The 14,633-nt window shown below is 44.0% G+C and overlaps 1 protein-coding gene across 3 annotated transcripts in view; it reads left to right on the top strand.

Annotated features, from left to right (window-relative positions):
• adarb1b (adenosine deaminase RNA specific B1b) overlaps nt 1-14,633 on the top strand; it is a 119,388-nt gene that overhangs the window by 7,265 nt on the left and 97,490 nt on the right. Inside the window, exon 1 of one of the 3 annotated variants that reach the window (XM_056430528.1) lies at nt 8,266-8,358. The exons of the other annotated variants lie outside the window; for them this stretch is intronic. The gene's annotated coding sequence lies outside the window, so the exon portion shown is untranslated. Of the gene's footprint in view, nt 1-8,265; nt 8,359-14,633 lie in introns of those variants that run through there. 3 annotated transcript variants of the gene reach the window in all.

The raw sequence follows: 14,633 nt of genomic DNA, 5'->3' as shown, positions 1-14,633 counted from the left end.
GAGGCCTCCGTTAAGCCACCACGACTCGGCCTCTCGCAGTTGATTGGACAACTCATTGGCAGAAATGCTCCGCTACGCTCCTAGTTATTGATCATCTCTAAATGTGTTTTTACACGTTTTATATTGCAGTGAAAAACATCTAGTTTCTCCCGAAAAACCTACATTTTACAATATTTTATTGGAATTACTCCTTTTTACGGAAATGACGTTTGAACGCACCATTTAGCGAAGCAGAACTTTACGGCCCAGCCGGCATTAATTAGTCAAAATATTTTGGCTTCACGTACAGAAGAACCACTTGAGTTGTATCGACATTGTTTTGCCTCTTCCCCACCACACGGCATGTTCCAGACCAGCCTCGCTTCCCCTCTCAAGAAGTATTTCACCTCGCATCTCGTGATCTACTTAATATTAAAGTTCAAATACAACCTTTGGAAAGCGTTCTCCAGTATCCTTGAGGAAATGCCACATGGCACGAGGCTTAGTCTACGCAGTGCGCTTTTAATTTCTTTCAACACTCTCAGGCAGGCTTTGCAAACGTATGCTTAGGAGCAGACAGCCGCACAAAGGCTTCACGTCACCGCCGCTCGCCGTGTGCGTATCACCCCCCGAAAACATGGTTTGTGTCATGATGTGGCTGTACATTGTATTCGCCTGGGATTAGGCTAAACTCATCAATAATGCAGGTCACATGGAGTAGCGGTGGAAACCGCTCTTTTCTTGTTTTATAAGCGCCACGTCTGCGCCGAGGCCTTGTGCTTTTGCACCAAATACTCTGCCCCGTGAACGGGATCGAATCAGCGTCCGGCTAATTCAATATGTTTATTAATTGTCTTTCAGTAGAATCATATATCACGACGCATTCCTTCCTTGAGATATCGCCCGACGAGCAAAACAAGCCGATTCTAACTCTAATTTCTCAAAGTATGATCAAACTGACTTTAATCAGAAATATTTCCTTAATCTGATTACAAATTGCGTGCATGTAAACAAAGAAGCTGTAAATATCTCGTTATGTTAGTTTTGCACCAAAATTGGCGGCCCCTTGTGGACGAAAGAGGTAGTGTTTCAAAGTGCTGGAATCCCTTTACAAAAACAATCAAAATATTTTCTTTGATTATCTGGTTTAATTATGTAGGTCATGTAGAGAAATCATTATTAATATGAGAGTTTCATAACGAGTTTAAAGTTTCTCGCAGTAACTCGAACTGAGAAAAATACGATGTGCTTTTCATTTGTCAAGTATTTAATTCACGCAGGTGTATCGACAATTATGGTTTTCCATATGCTAATGTTAAATAGAATATCTAGTTGTGAAATACCCAAAAAACTATAAGCTATATTGTAATATACGTCATAATAAAGATATGAATTTTGGGCCATATCGCCAAGCCCTACCCTGAAACGACATACTCTTCCCTTAAACCTTTGAACGTCTGAAATGATTCAGTGCCCGGATTCCTCGGTGATGTGGCTAAATATAGAAGTAAAAGGAGGAACAATATTAGGAACAATAGAGTGCCTCTTAGTGAGCCGTCCTGGGCGAGCGCACTTCCACGCATTTGACCCCGTGGAGTGCGTTATTGTCCGTGCTGAGGTGACTCACGGCGAAGAGGTCAAGCCCCGGCCATCTGAGAGACTTCCTCAATTAACCACAATACCTCCTGACTCGATGCCCTTTGTAACAGCGCTTCCAGCCCCTCGCTTCCTGTTAAGAAGTTTGAGAATTGAGCAAACGGTGTTTTAGTCATAGACCGGATCATTGGGATTGATACGCTCTGGGTGTTCTGGTATTTTCCTTTATCTGTTGGGGCTAGTAGAGGGATTCCTCAAGGCCCATTGGAAGTCCTTGACCACAGCTAGCAAAGTACACATCACGCTCACGTCGGATTGAACGTTGGCTCTGATCCACGGTCGAGAACCGCTCTGAGAACGGGGCTCTTACACCGTAAACCCCACACACTGATGTGTAGATGGACCGATGTGTCATTTGATAGTAAAATAAGAAATTGGATCACAGCTCGGTAAAAGAATCTCCATAATTAATAGACATTGCAACCTGGTGTAGCAACAGATTGGTAAAAAGCGAAGCGGGAATAAAACAAAAATGCAGTGTAAAATGGTTTCAGTTTATTAACATCGAATCGAATGGTTCGGCCCTAATTGTCGCCGATGTTGAGTCGTTATCGGCCTGATGATCCTTCCGCGAACCATCGCTGACCACGAACTAGTGTGATCCGGTTAGTTAACAAGAAATTCCGTTGATAGCAGTGACACCTAACATTAAAACGGACACACACACACACACTGCTTTTAAATCTCTAAAGGTGTGTATATATATATATTTTAGAGCCAATGGAGATGCGACAGTGGATCTAAACACGATTCAGAGAAGGGGGGATGGGGTGGTGGGGTGCTGAGAGCAGAGCGTAGCAGGTGCTGCCGGCTCATGGGGCATATTTGTGTTCTCTGATCACTCAGTGGGAACATTTTAATTTGATCCCTTTTTGTTTCTATAAAACAGGTCAGGATTTGTTCTGGCCCTGGGCGATTCGTGTCGGCGCGCGTAGAGATGCCGACGCCGCAGTGACGCGGCGCCACGCGCTTTCAGAACCGAGCTTGTAAAACACACCCACGCGGCATTTTAAAAGATCAGCGTGAAATCTCTTGACACAGTGCTGCGTAGAATCGGCCATTCCGCCTTGTATATACTTTCTTAAGTCACTTTCTTAAACTTCTTAGACCGTTGCACTGTTTGTTTTGTCCTGCACTGTTTTGTTTTTGTTTTGTGTTGTGTTGTAATGTATATTTTGTGTAAGCACACTGAGAGTCACTTTACCAAGACAAATTCCTTGTTTGTGTAAACTTACTTGGCCAATAAAACCTGATTCTGAAAGAAAAGGTTCGGCCACCTGCGAGACGCTTAACCCTCCTGTTACCTTTAAATGTATAACATCTTTTACCCGTGGGTTCAATTTGACCCCAGCAGTTAAAACCTACAGAAAATTATTAGAATTAATATTGTTTCCCAAGTTTAAGTGTGAGGTACTTTATGTTTGTTTGTTGATGACCTAAATAGCCCTTTAAATAAATAAAAAGTTGATATTTTCTTATATATTTGACAGTAAAAAACAGCCTGGAGTCAAATTGACCCCAAAGAACACCGATGGGTACAAGTTGTGTTCAGGACATTGAAAACATATCATCATGTGAATTTTATGTTTTCCCAGTTGTCTCCAATAAATCAGGAAAAGTCATGAAATATGAAGCAAAAAAAATGATGTAGATCATTTTTTTTAGAGACGTTAAACATTGAATGGGGTCAAATTGACCCCAAAGGTAACAGGAGGGTTAAGATCACATGCTATAATTCATAGGCAGGAAATGGGGAGGCCTGTCCCACCTGGAGCACGCAACATTCTTTTATTTAAAAAAAAATGACCGTGCCACGCACAACAAACACTCGACGGCCTCACCGGCCACCGCATTCAATTTAACATGAGTTACCATTCATTGCTGAGAAGCGCTTTGGACAAGTCTTTACATTTCTGGAATTTCTCAGCCCGCATTTACGACAGATAGCGACCGTGTTGTTTTCTTTTTCCCGGAGTGGAAAGTGTGCGTGCGCGTCGGTGGAATGTTCTCTGTTGTCGGTCTCTACGCGTCTGAAGTTGCAGGCCATTCGCTCCGCACAAAAACAAATCGCGAAAGTGGGACTTCCTAGATTTGACTCCTCAGAACCAACATTGTGCATCGAGTCAAAGAAAAGCGAGGTTAGCGTGACAGAACTGTGTAGTCGTGTTGTGTTTTCCCATTAAAAAAAACTACAAAGATATTTGTGAATGTGGTTGTCCTTTGGCGTTTCCTCCCAGCGACAGTCACTGCGAGGGGTTTCTCGTTAGCCCTCCTGCTACCTTTGGGCTCAATTTGACCCCATTCGATGTTTAAAGTCTCAAAACATATGATTGACATCATGTTTTCTGCTTCACATTTCACCACTTTTCCTTATTTAAAGAGGACAACTGGGTAAACATAAAATAAACATGATGACATGTTTTCAATGTCCTGAACACACTCGTGCACATCGGTGTTCTTTGGGGTCAATCTGACCCCAGGCTGAAATATCAACATGTTATAGACCTATGTTATAGGTTTGGGTTGTTTTGGATGATATTGAGGTCATTATAACTATAAAATGCGATTTTTAAAATCTTCCAAAAGGTTAACCAGCAAACCACAGATAGTTCACACATGAGGCGGGGGAGGGGCCAATATGTACTCGTTCACACAGCAGCCTTCTACACACTCAGTGCGGTTACATGATGGTATAATTCGAATCTTGCTTTAGTCGGACTATGCTATCTTTTGGGGGATCTGCTGTTATCCCAATATACATGGCAGTGAGTAATTCGAATCATTGGCCGAAAGCATGTCATATCCGATACGATAGGTGGCGCTGTTTTCATTACAACTCGTGGTGATACAGCCATTTCCGCTTGACCTCTTCACCACCACCAACAACAACATCAACATTTCGAGAAAGAACCATGAACTTTAGTATGTTCAACTCCTTCAATACATTAAGCATAAATTCTGTCTGCTCTTCGGTCCAGAAATGTGTGGTGGCTCTTGTGTTCTCCAGAGCGTTGTTTGCAGCGCCGCCGCTCCCATAACGCGCACGACGCGCTGCGCGTAGGGCACCAAGTCCTGAGGGGGCTCCACAAAATAGGCAACTAATAAAATCCTCATAGTTATAATAATTATAATGCCGATATTATTTCAGTCTAGAAATATTAGGCGCCTTTTAGGCATGTATATCACAAAACAGGCAGAACAAGAGATATATTTAATCGCTCAGCACCCCCGTTAACACTTCTCGGGTCGCATCGCTCTGCCGTGATGCGCGCCGACACATCCGCGCACACAGACCCTATCTCAGGGGGGCATCATGAGGAGTTATGCTTAGGGCACCAACATGGTTAGCAGCGGGACTGGTTATTTGTTTGTTTTCTGCCGGCCAGGTTGCCGGCAGTGACAATTTATCGTCTCTTTCGACTTCCGGGTCACGACATGGGAGGGAGGGAGGAGGGCGGCGGGATCTCGAGCATGCGCAAAGACGCAAAGTCCAGTTCCGAATCGAATTCAGAGTTACATGCCGCGAGAGTCGAATTATCAACCGGATCGGACCGAGCTATCCAGGGGTGTTAATCGGACCGAAGTCGGACCGCACATAGTCCGACTAATGTGTTTACATGAAACGGATAATTCGATTTCAGTCCGACTAAGCCAATAATTCGATTGCATGTAAACGCACTGACTGTTTTATTTAAGGGCTATTCAGGTATCAACAAACACACATTACGTACCTGACGCTTAAACACGGGAACTCAATGGAATTAGAATAACTTTCTGGAGGTTTAAATCGCTGCAGTCCAACTGACCTCCAGGGTAAGAGATATTACAACATTTGAAGGTAACAGGAGGGTTGAGAGACCAGAGCAGAGGGTCTGGACGCTTCCAGGAAATCTGTTTGACAGCACCTGATTTTGATGATTTTGAAGTCTTTACGATCAGCTGATGCGTTGGCCGATTGCTGATTCGTTGTTTTTTTTTATATTAAAGAGTTCTCACAGAACGCTGGCAGGAAAGCTTCCGCACGGCATGTTTGTTTTTCACGCGAGGGCGGCCGTAGCTCGGCGGGGTAAGGGGGTCGTCCTGCGGCCCCAAGGTCGTCGGTCCGATCCCCGTTAGTTGCGAGTCGAAGTGTCCATGAGCAAGGCACTGAACCCCCAGTTGCTCCCCGGGCGCATCGCTGCAGCCCACTGCTCCTTGATAACTAAGGAGGGGTTAAATGCAGAGAACACATGTTGTTGTACTCTGCAATGACAATAATTTGAATCCAATCCAATATTTCGGAAAGTGTTTTATGAGCTACTCCATACATCTCCTTTCTGTTTTAGATGTTGACGGTAATGTGTTTCTAGCTACACCGTCGCGTGTATCCAAATCGGCGGCTCTTTTTCAATTGGTCGATCCAATCGAGCATTGTGTTTCATTTGTCGATTGTAATCTCGCGATTCATTCATCAATTGCAAAGAAACTAATTTGCTCCTCGTAGGGCGCAGCAGCCCTTTCCCCGAACCGAACAATCCGTGTTTTTTTTTAATGAAGCACTTCAAGCGATCATTATGATGTCATCGCTGAAGGAACACGCAGTGGCAGATAAGCAACTGTGTTTTTGCAAGAGTACCGATTGAACACATTTAACCCCCGACCGCCCGTCACGTTCTTTAAAGCCCCTCGCTCGCTCCGTCCTGCCTCAAGGAAACGGTGAATGCGTACGACAGCTGAACAACGACGTTCCAACGAGCGTCGACTTATTTTTGTAATCTATTACGTCCACAACCCCAGCCGCAATCCAAATGGTGTGTTACCAACTCGTGGTGTAAGAAGAATGTTCATAGAGATGTAATTACAGTGTGTTGGACTCCTCGCGGGGCCTCGCTTTGGAGCCGTTGTGTTTTTTCATTGAATGTGATTATGTAACTGTCACGCTGTTGGTTCTTCATACACATGACGTCTGTTCTTCTGTCCATCCTGGAGAGGGATCCTCCTCTGTCGCTCTCCTGAAGGTTTCTTCCCTCTTCTTTTTCCCCCATGAAAGTTTCTCTTCCGTTCTCTTGGGAGTTTATCCTGATCCGATGTGAGGTCAAAGGTCAGGGATGTCGTACGTGTACAGATTGCAAAGCCCTCTGAGGCACATTTTTAATTTTTGATATTGGGCGTTACAAAATAAACTGAATTGAAATAGTTTTGTGGGGGGGGGGGAGAAGTTTCTCAGTTGTCAGCACAACTCTGTCTCTTAGCCTCTGGACTCGGGATCCCCATCGGAGTCCGCCGCCAGAATCCCGTGCTCCTCGTTACTCCCGTGGTTGAGAACTTTCCCCATCCCCCCCGGCTCCGGAACCTCTCACTCCGACATAGCGGTGATGAAAGATGGTGCCTAAATGAGGACGCGTGAGTTCTCGGCACCGCCCGACTCTTACACTTCTCCAACGCGCCGAAACTTCATTAGCAGCTTTCGCTCGTCAATCTAACAAGTGTTTAGATAGTTTCAGCTTTAATGTGGCTGCGGGAAAAACTAAACAAAATAATTCCATAAAGACATGCATGTCCCGTCAAGTTTATTTATTTGCCGAAAGACAACCAGGCTTTGAGTTGACTTTTTTTTTTTAATACAAGAAACAGGCTTTTTAATGCTAATTGATGTCCATATAATGCCAACGCTCGACGCTGCCTTCACGTGCATCTGTTGTCGTGATAAGTGCAGTTGCAGCGTTTACTCACTCCCTGTGAGTTTTCACATCTCCGTTTCTCTTCTCGGACCGTTGAGCTGGACGCGTGCTCCACACGGAAATATTCTAACCTTCCGATAGGTGGGATTTGCGTATGTAGAGGAAGTGTCGCGTTTTATATCTCAACGTCGATCGAAGAAAAAATCCCGAGAAGTGAAAATAGCGAAAGCTATAAAGTCAACGGAGCATTTCTTTCTGTTAAAACTCAGGGAAGCAGCGTGCGGGCGGACATAGCGCCCTCGACCGCAATAATGACTTCAGCATGCAAGCCTTTTTATTTTTTTCTGGCCACCTCTTGCTATTAAGTCGGCTATTATTAGAGTACCAGCCTCAGCATTTCACCACTTATGGACATGCATTTTGAAGTGTCCTTATTTTTAAAAGTTATACATCCTTAAGTGCTGAAGAAAACAACAAAGGAGAAAAATCCTTGATCAAAGTTGGAGTGCGTATCCTTATTTGTATGGCATGACTAATATAGTGCAAAAGACCTGTGGGCTAAATACAGTGACCGCTGCAGACGGACCGTGTTCACCGGGGTGATCGGCTATCAATGAAGGGAAACTATCGAGCGGTGTCGCAACCCGACCCCATGACCTAAATGGACATTAGAGGGTGTGCTGTCAGGCGGACGGGGCCAAACAATGGCGCGCACACGCATCTTTTCCTGAAATGGCAGTGCGAGGGCCATCTGAAAGTCTGGGCACACTTTCAGCAACACTCCGGTTTGTTTGGGATTCAAAGCGCCCGATCGGGCCGCTCCTCTTTACACTTCGATTTAAATGACAGTTTTGGCAGCTCGCTGAGCCGCTTGTCTCGGTCGGATTACATACAGCTATTACTTAAGCGAGCGCGGGTCGGAGCTGAAGCGGGGAGCTTCTGCTGCGGATGCTCCTCTGTTGCTGACATGGTTTTGTAAAAAAGAAGAAGAAACGAGCGGTAGAATTAGGATGCAAAACTCACAGATGCCATGGCAGGGCGTTCTCATGTGACTCATTGGGCTGTGAGTACCTTTCTCATTACCTTCGCATTGAAAATGCAGAAGGTTATGTTTTGATCGCCATTTATTTATTTATTTGTATGCGTGTTACTCACATAACTCAAAAAGTATTAAACCGAATCGCATGAAATTTGGTGGGATGATTGGTTATTATCCGGGGACCATTTGATTAGATTTTGGGATCGATCGGGCCAAAGGTCAAGGTCAAGGTCATGAAAAGGTCAAAATCTTCTTTTTACCATCGCACGGTCAATTTCTATCCAATTGGCATGCAACTAATGCCAGAATGTTCATAATCCAATGCCCAATCTTGTGATATGCGAAGGTATGCGCTCTACCGAGTGCCCGTTCTAGTTATATTTGCACTGATGCTGAGCCTGACTGGATCAAAAGCTTTTATATACAGGACTGTCTCAGAAAATTAGAATATTGTGATGAAGTTCTTTATTTTCTGTAATGCAATTAAAAAAACAAATGTCATGCATTCTGGATTCATTACAAATCAACTGAAATATTGCAAGCCTTTTATACTTTTAATATTGCTGATTATGGCTTACAGCTTAAGAAAACTAAAATATCCTATCTCTAAATATTAGAATATCATGAAAAAGTATACTAGTAGGGTATTAAACAAATCACTTGAATTGTCTAATTAACTCGAAACACCTGCAAGGGTTTCCTGAGCCTTGACAAACACTCAGCTGTTATAAATCTTTTTTTAAACTTGGTCTGAGGAAATATTAAAATTTTATGAGATAGGATTTTTGAGTTTTCTTAAGCTGTAAGCCATAATCAGCAATATTAAAAGAATAAAAGGCTTGCAATATTTCAGTTGATTTGTAATGAATCCAGAATGCATGACATTTTTGTTTTTTTAATTGCATTACAGAAAATAAAGAACTTTATCACAATATTCTAATTTTCTGAGACAGTCCTGTATATATATATATATACATACAGTATTTAAAAGCTTGTGATCTAGTTGTAAGTGGATTATGGCCTCTAAAGACCGCGTTACAGATTGTAAATCCAGACGGATGATCTATAGAGTCAACGGGACACGATGCAAAGGTATTTTTTTCCCTTCTTATTTTCTTTCTTGATCATCCAGCCATTTGCCACCCTGGGTCAGTTAAATAATTAAAAAAGCAAGGATTCCTATACACTGGCTGGAGTTTTGTAAAATATGAATATGCACTGGTTTTCTTTGATCTTGGCTCGTTGGTAAATTGTGAATACGCTACGAAAAGAAGTCCATATATCGGTAATTGATATCTTTAAGCTATCGGAAGACGGCGCTAACAGCTGTGCGCACACACACACACACACACACACTGCGTCCAGTCACATGATGGGAGGGTTATCAATCGTAGTACTCTATTGCTATCCGGTATCACATCGCCCCTGACCCGACGGCGCGGCCACAGTCGTGGCAGTAAACGGACCTCCTTATTATTCATCCAAGGCAGCGTGGCCCGTGTTGGCCGGGCCCCGGACCTGAAGGAGGCGTGTCCGTCCCCCACATGCGGGGCTCTGCGTTCTCACAGCTTCGCCAGAGAGCTGCCGACTCCAGCAGAATGCGTCAGCAGGCAGAGCTGGAGGTTTCTGGAGAGGAAGACGTAGCGGCCCGATCACTCTCCTCCGTAGCGGTGCCGCTGTGTGCCGTGCCTCCCAGGGGTTCTGTCCAATCGTTGGCGCACACTTCATTACCTTGTTCTGTGGAGGTGTGTGAACCCTTAACTTTGTGTCCACTGCACAGGGATTTGCTATCTGTGTTTACAGGAGGGTTTGAGCTGTTTGAGACGCCTTTTTATTATTTCTTTGTTCTTCTTAACCTGAAAAAAACAACAACAACAACAACAACAAAAAAGGCCCCTGTGTGTTTAAAATGAATAAATAGCCGTGTTTACCAAGTGGTCATATCTGCATGTCAGGCTCTCCTCCTCCTCCTCCTCCTCCTCCTCCTCCTCCACCAGTGTCGTGATGATCCCGCTGCAGCTTTTTTTTTTGCGTGCTGCATTTGCCACAGACGTTTTGATGTTTGTTCATGACCTCGGCGGACAAAGCGGGTTTTCCGTGAATCATTTGAACGACATCTGGGCACAAAGAGGACGAGGGGAAAGAGGTCCGTCCGTCTGTCCTGGAGGGCGGTCGGGCCGTAATCGGACCGTGAATAAGACGTGGCTCAGAGGATGTGGGATGCTTGGCTAAGCAAGCATGTGTGTGTGTGGGAGAGAGCCCTCTTCAATAAAGTGCACAGCAGGGCAGGGGGAGGGGAAGAGGTAGAATCTGCCATATGGGTGAGAGAGGAAGACAAAAGGGAGATATGGAAGGGAAGGAGACGAGGGGGGGAGACGAGGCGTCCACGGCAACTCACTTGACTCCCTGCTGGCCCTGGGGATGCTGACGGCACAGTTTTGTTGATTCATCCCCCACCACCACCTCTCTCTTCAACCAGCCCCCCCCCCCCCCCCCCCCACACAGACACAACATTTTTTTCAGTTTCCATTCCCGTTGCCCTTGCGTCGTCGCTCTGTTCGTGATCCTCCCCGCTCTCCCTCACTCGTCCTCCAGCGTGACCTTGCAAGCGCGGAGTTTCCTCCCTGTAAGACTGGCAGGTCTGCTGATGCATGTGCCCGATGCCAGGCAGCGTCTTGATCCTCAGTGGGAACTCTTTCCCACCGGGTGTGCGAGCTCACGGGTGAAGTCCGTGAGCCACAGGGACGGACGGGGCTGCATGGGGGAAAGAAAAGCTGCTGGGTTCCAAAACATGAAAGCTGATGGTTGAAATCGCTCTGTGTGTGTGGGTGTGGGGGTGTGTGTGTGTGATATTTGCACACCCTTTTTGTTTTTATTTATATGTTCAAACTTAGCCTTTTTTATGAAGTGGGTATTTAAAAAGGAAAATAGACACTCCAGATAATTAATGGGAATCACCGATGGATCAAACACATTTTTTTATTTTTTTATTTTATCTATGAAATTGTGATATTTTTTCATAAATGCTGGTTTTAGTTCTAATATCTTGGAACCGAATGAAACGTAAGAAGCTGCCACTGCTCTGATCAGTCGGCGCTCTGAGTTTGCGCCTGTAACTACGCACGCGGTCGGCGGCGTGTCGATGCGGTCGGGTGTTCCTCCAACGCGACAACGGCGGCTCCCGAGAAGGCGGCGTATACGTGCCGCAGTAGCGTCGCGTCCGGCGGACCCGGAGAGCATTTCAAGGCCAAACGGACGGCACTGCAGGCTTCTTTCCCACTCTGGGATCGATGTCTACGCTCCGCTGCCCACTGGCTTTTGCCAATAGTTTGATTGAGAGGCGGTCGACGTCTCGATCCTTGAACAAAAGATAAGAACACACTTTTTCACGGTGTCCAAAAAACAACAACCCTCGAAGGAACAAACGGAAGACATCAAAGCGTGTGTGTGTGAAGCGAGGCCTCAGAAAAGAGATACTTATTACTCATAAATAAGTTGACTTATTCTCTAACCACACAGTGGCAAGTGAGCCCAACAATCTTCTCTTTTTTTTTTTTAAATACAAATTTGAATGAATTTTATTTTTTATTGTTATTTTTTAATTTTTTTGTTGTCTGATTGTTCGTATAGTTGGTTGTTATGTAATTTTTATTTATTCTTTGTTTTTGATTGTCTGGTGAAACTTTTTTTAAACTTAAAATGATTGAAAGGAAAAAAAATGACTGGCTAATTTGCGAAAGAAGTGAAGCGACTGTACAAAACAACTGACGCCGTTAGCTGGCGACATTTTGACCCCACGGCGGTTTTCATGTGCACATTTTTTATTACACCGTTATGGAAAGGCAGCGGCGCCGTGCAGCTTTTATTGAAGCTTCCTCCTTTTTAATGACTGCGCCCCATGAAATGCCCAAGTTGGCTCGCCAGCTTTACAGCTATTATAACTTGGTAATTATGCTCTCTGGTTTTCAGACGAGTTGAGTGCAGTTTCTATTTCATTCAGTGGACGTGTGAGAAGAAGGAGTAGCAAAAACAAGACGCAGACGTACTGCATTCTGGAGGGCTCCCGACAAATGGATGCACTCGGCACTCGCAAAGGGGAGAACATACATTACATACGTCTTGCGCCCTTTCTTTGTACTCAAACTATCTATTTGGAGATGCCAGCGGAGGGGGAAACCCCCCTTCTATATACACTACCGTTCAAAAGTTTGGGATCACTTAGAAATGACTTTATATTTCAAAGAAAAGCACTGTTTTTTCAATAAAGATAACATTAAATTAATCAGAAATACACACTATACATTGTTAATGTGGTAAATGACTATTCCTCCGGGTACTCCGGTTTCCCCCACCATCATAAAGACATGCACCGCAGCCTCACCCCGGTTCGTATGGATGTGAATGAATGTTGGTGGTGGTCGGAGGGGCCGTAGGCGCTGATTGGCAGCCACGCTTCCGTCAGTCTGCCCCAGGGCAGCTGTGGCTACTGATGTAGCTTACCACCACAGGGATGACTGTGTGTGTGTGACTACTGGACTCTGTAAAGTGACTTCGGGTGCCTTGAGAAGCGCTATATAAAATAAATGATTATTATTATTATTATTATTAAGGTGGAAACGTCTGGTTTCTAATGAAATATCTCCAGAGGTGTATAGAGGCCCATTTCCATCAACTATCACTCCAGTGTTCTAATGGTACATTGTGTTTGCTAATCGCCTTAGAAGACTAATGTCTGATAAGAAAACCCGTGCAATTATGTTAGCACAGCTGAAAACAGTTATGCTGGTGATATAAGCTATACAACTGGCCTTCCTTTGAGCTTGAAGTTTGTAGAACAAAATTAATACTTCAAATATTAATCATTATTTCTAACCTTGTCAATGTCTTGAATATATTTTATATTCATTTGATAAATAAAAGTGTGATTTTTCATGGAAGACACGAAATTGTCTGGGTGATCCCAAACTTTTGAACGGTAGTGTATATATATATATATATATATATGTGTATGTATATATATATGTGTGTATATATATGTGTGTGTATACTGTATTTATATATGTATATATATATTTATGTGTATATATATATATATACAAATATATGTGTATATATATATATAAAAAGCTTTTTCCAGTTGTAAAAGGATGATGGCGTGCAGAGAGACGGCCCCTCACCAACATCGTCATTTAAAGGGACACGTCTCTTTCTTCCGTTGTCAACCTCACCCTTTCATTCCAGCTTTCGTTCCTTTTTATCTTGTTGTTTTGTACGGATTGTAAATCCCGACAGATGATTTATAGAGTCAAGGGGACACTATGCAACGGTGTTTTTTTCTTTCTTTCTGGGTTATCTAACCAATTGCCAACCTGTGTCAGGTAATCCAGAGGTCACCCACTCCTTCCCAACCCCCACCCACCCGTCACCCTGTCAGCGGGTTCTCCTCTTTGCCAAACACAAGGTGCACCTTGACGCTCGAACACTGCCCACATGAAACGCATAAAAAATGCAGATGCTTCGCAGGTCCGTTCATAAATCATGTATGCTTTGCTTCTGGGTACATTTTTTTTTCCTCCACTCGAAACACACAATTATTAGCATCCCAGGCGACTTAGTTCATGGAAACCAAGGAGGGAAATCACACAGGAACTGAATCAGTGTTTGTATGCGTTTCATTTATTTTAATTAATAAAAAAGCAGAGAAGAAGAAGAGCAGTATCGAGCATGTTTAATGTGTACCCATCTACAAGGTCCCGTCGGTTTGTTTTCCGAGGGCTCGTCCGATCCCATTGAACCCAACTGATGTCATGCGACTGTACAACTGGCCTTTCAGCCTCTCTGATTGAAGTCTAGACAAAATAAATAAAGGGAATGGCATTTTCAAGGGGCTTGGTTTGTGTCAATGAGCTTCAAGTGTTGTTGCTGCAGCAGCAGCATCTCTCAGGGCTGTAAGAACCACAAATTATGGTTCTTGCTACGAGTAAATCAGAGCTAGCTTTGGTACTTAAGAGTCTGCATGAGGCAAACAAGCACTTGAGATTTTTCCAAACATTGGTTGGGACTAACTGCAACTGAGGAGAGAGATGAGCTTTGATTACTGTATATTACTGATAGGGCTTTGGTTCTGAATAGCAACTATGCTTACAAATGTGTTTCTGAACAGTTTCTTTTTTGTATCTCCTCACAACGTGGAGGCAGGTAACGGTGGAGCTTCTTGCAAAAAGGTTCAGGTTAAAAGCAACACATTTCTGTCTTGGGGCCCCTCGCCAAACTAACTAAGAATTTAACCCTCCTGTTAC

Source organism: Pseudoliparis swirei, chromosome 2 (assembly GCF_029220125.1).
Source record: "Pseudoliparis swirei isolate HS2019 ecotype Mariana Trench chromosome 2, NWPU_hadal_v1, whole genome shotgun sequence".
Taxonomy (NCBI): Eukaryota; Metazoa; Chordata; class Actinopteri; order Perciformes; family Liparidae; genus Pseudoliparis; species Pseudoliparis swirei.
Note: the sequence above shows the minus strand (reverse complement) of the source record. Positions and strands in the feature narration are given on the sequence as shown.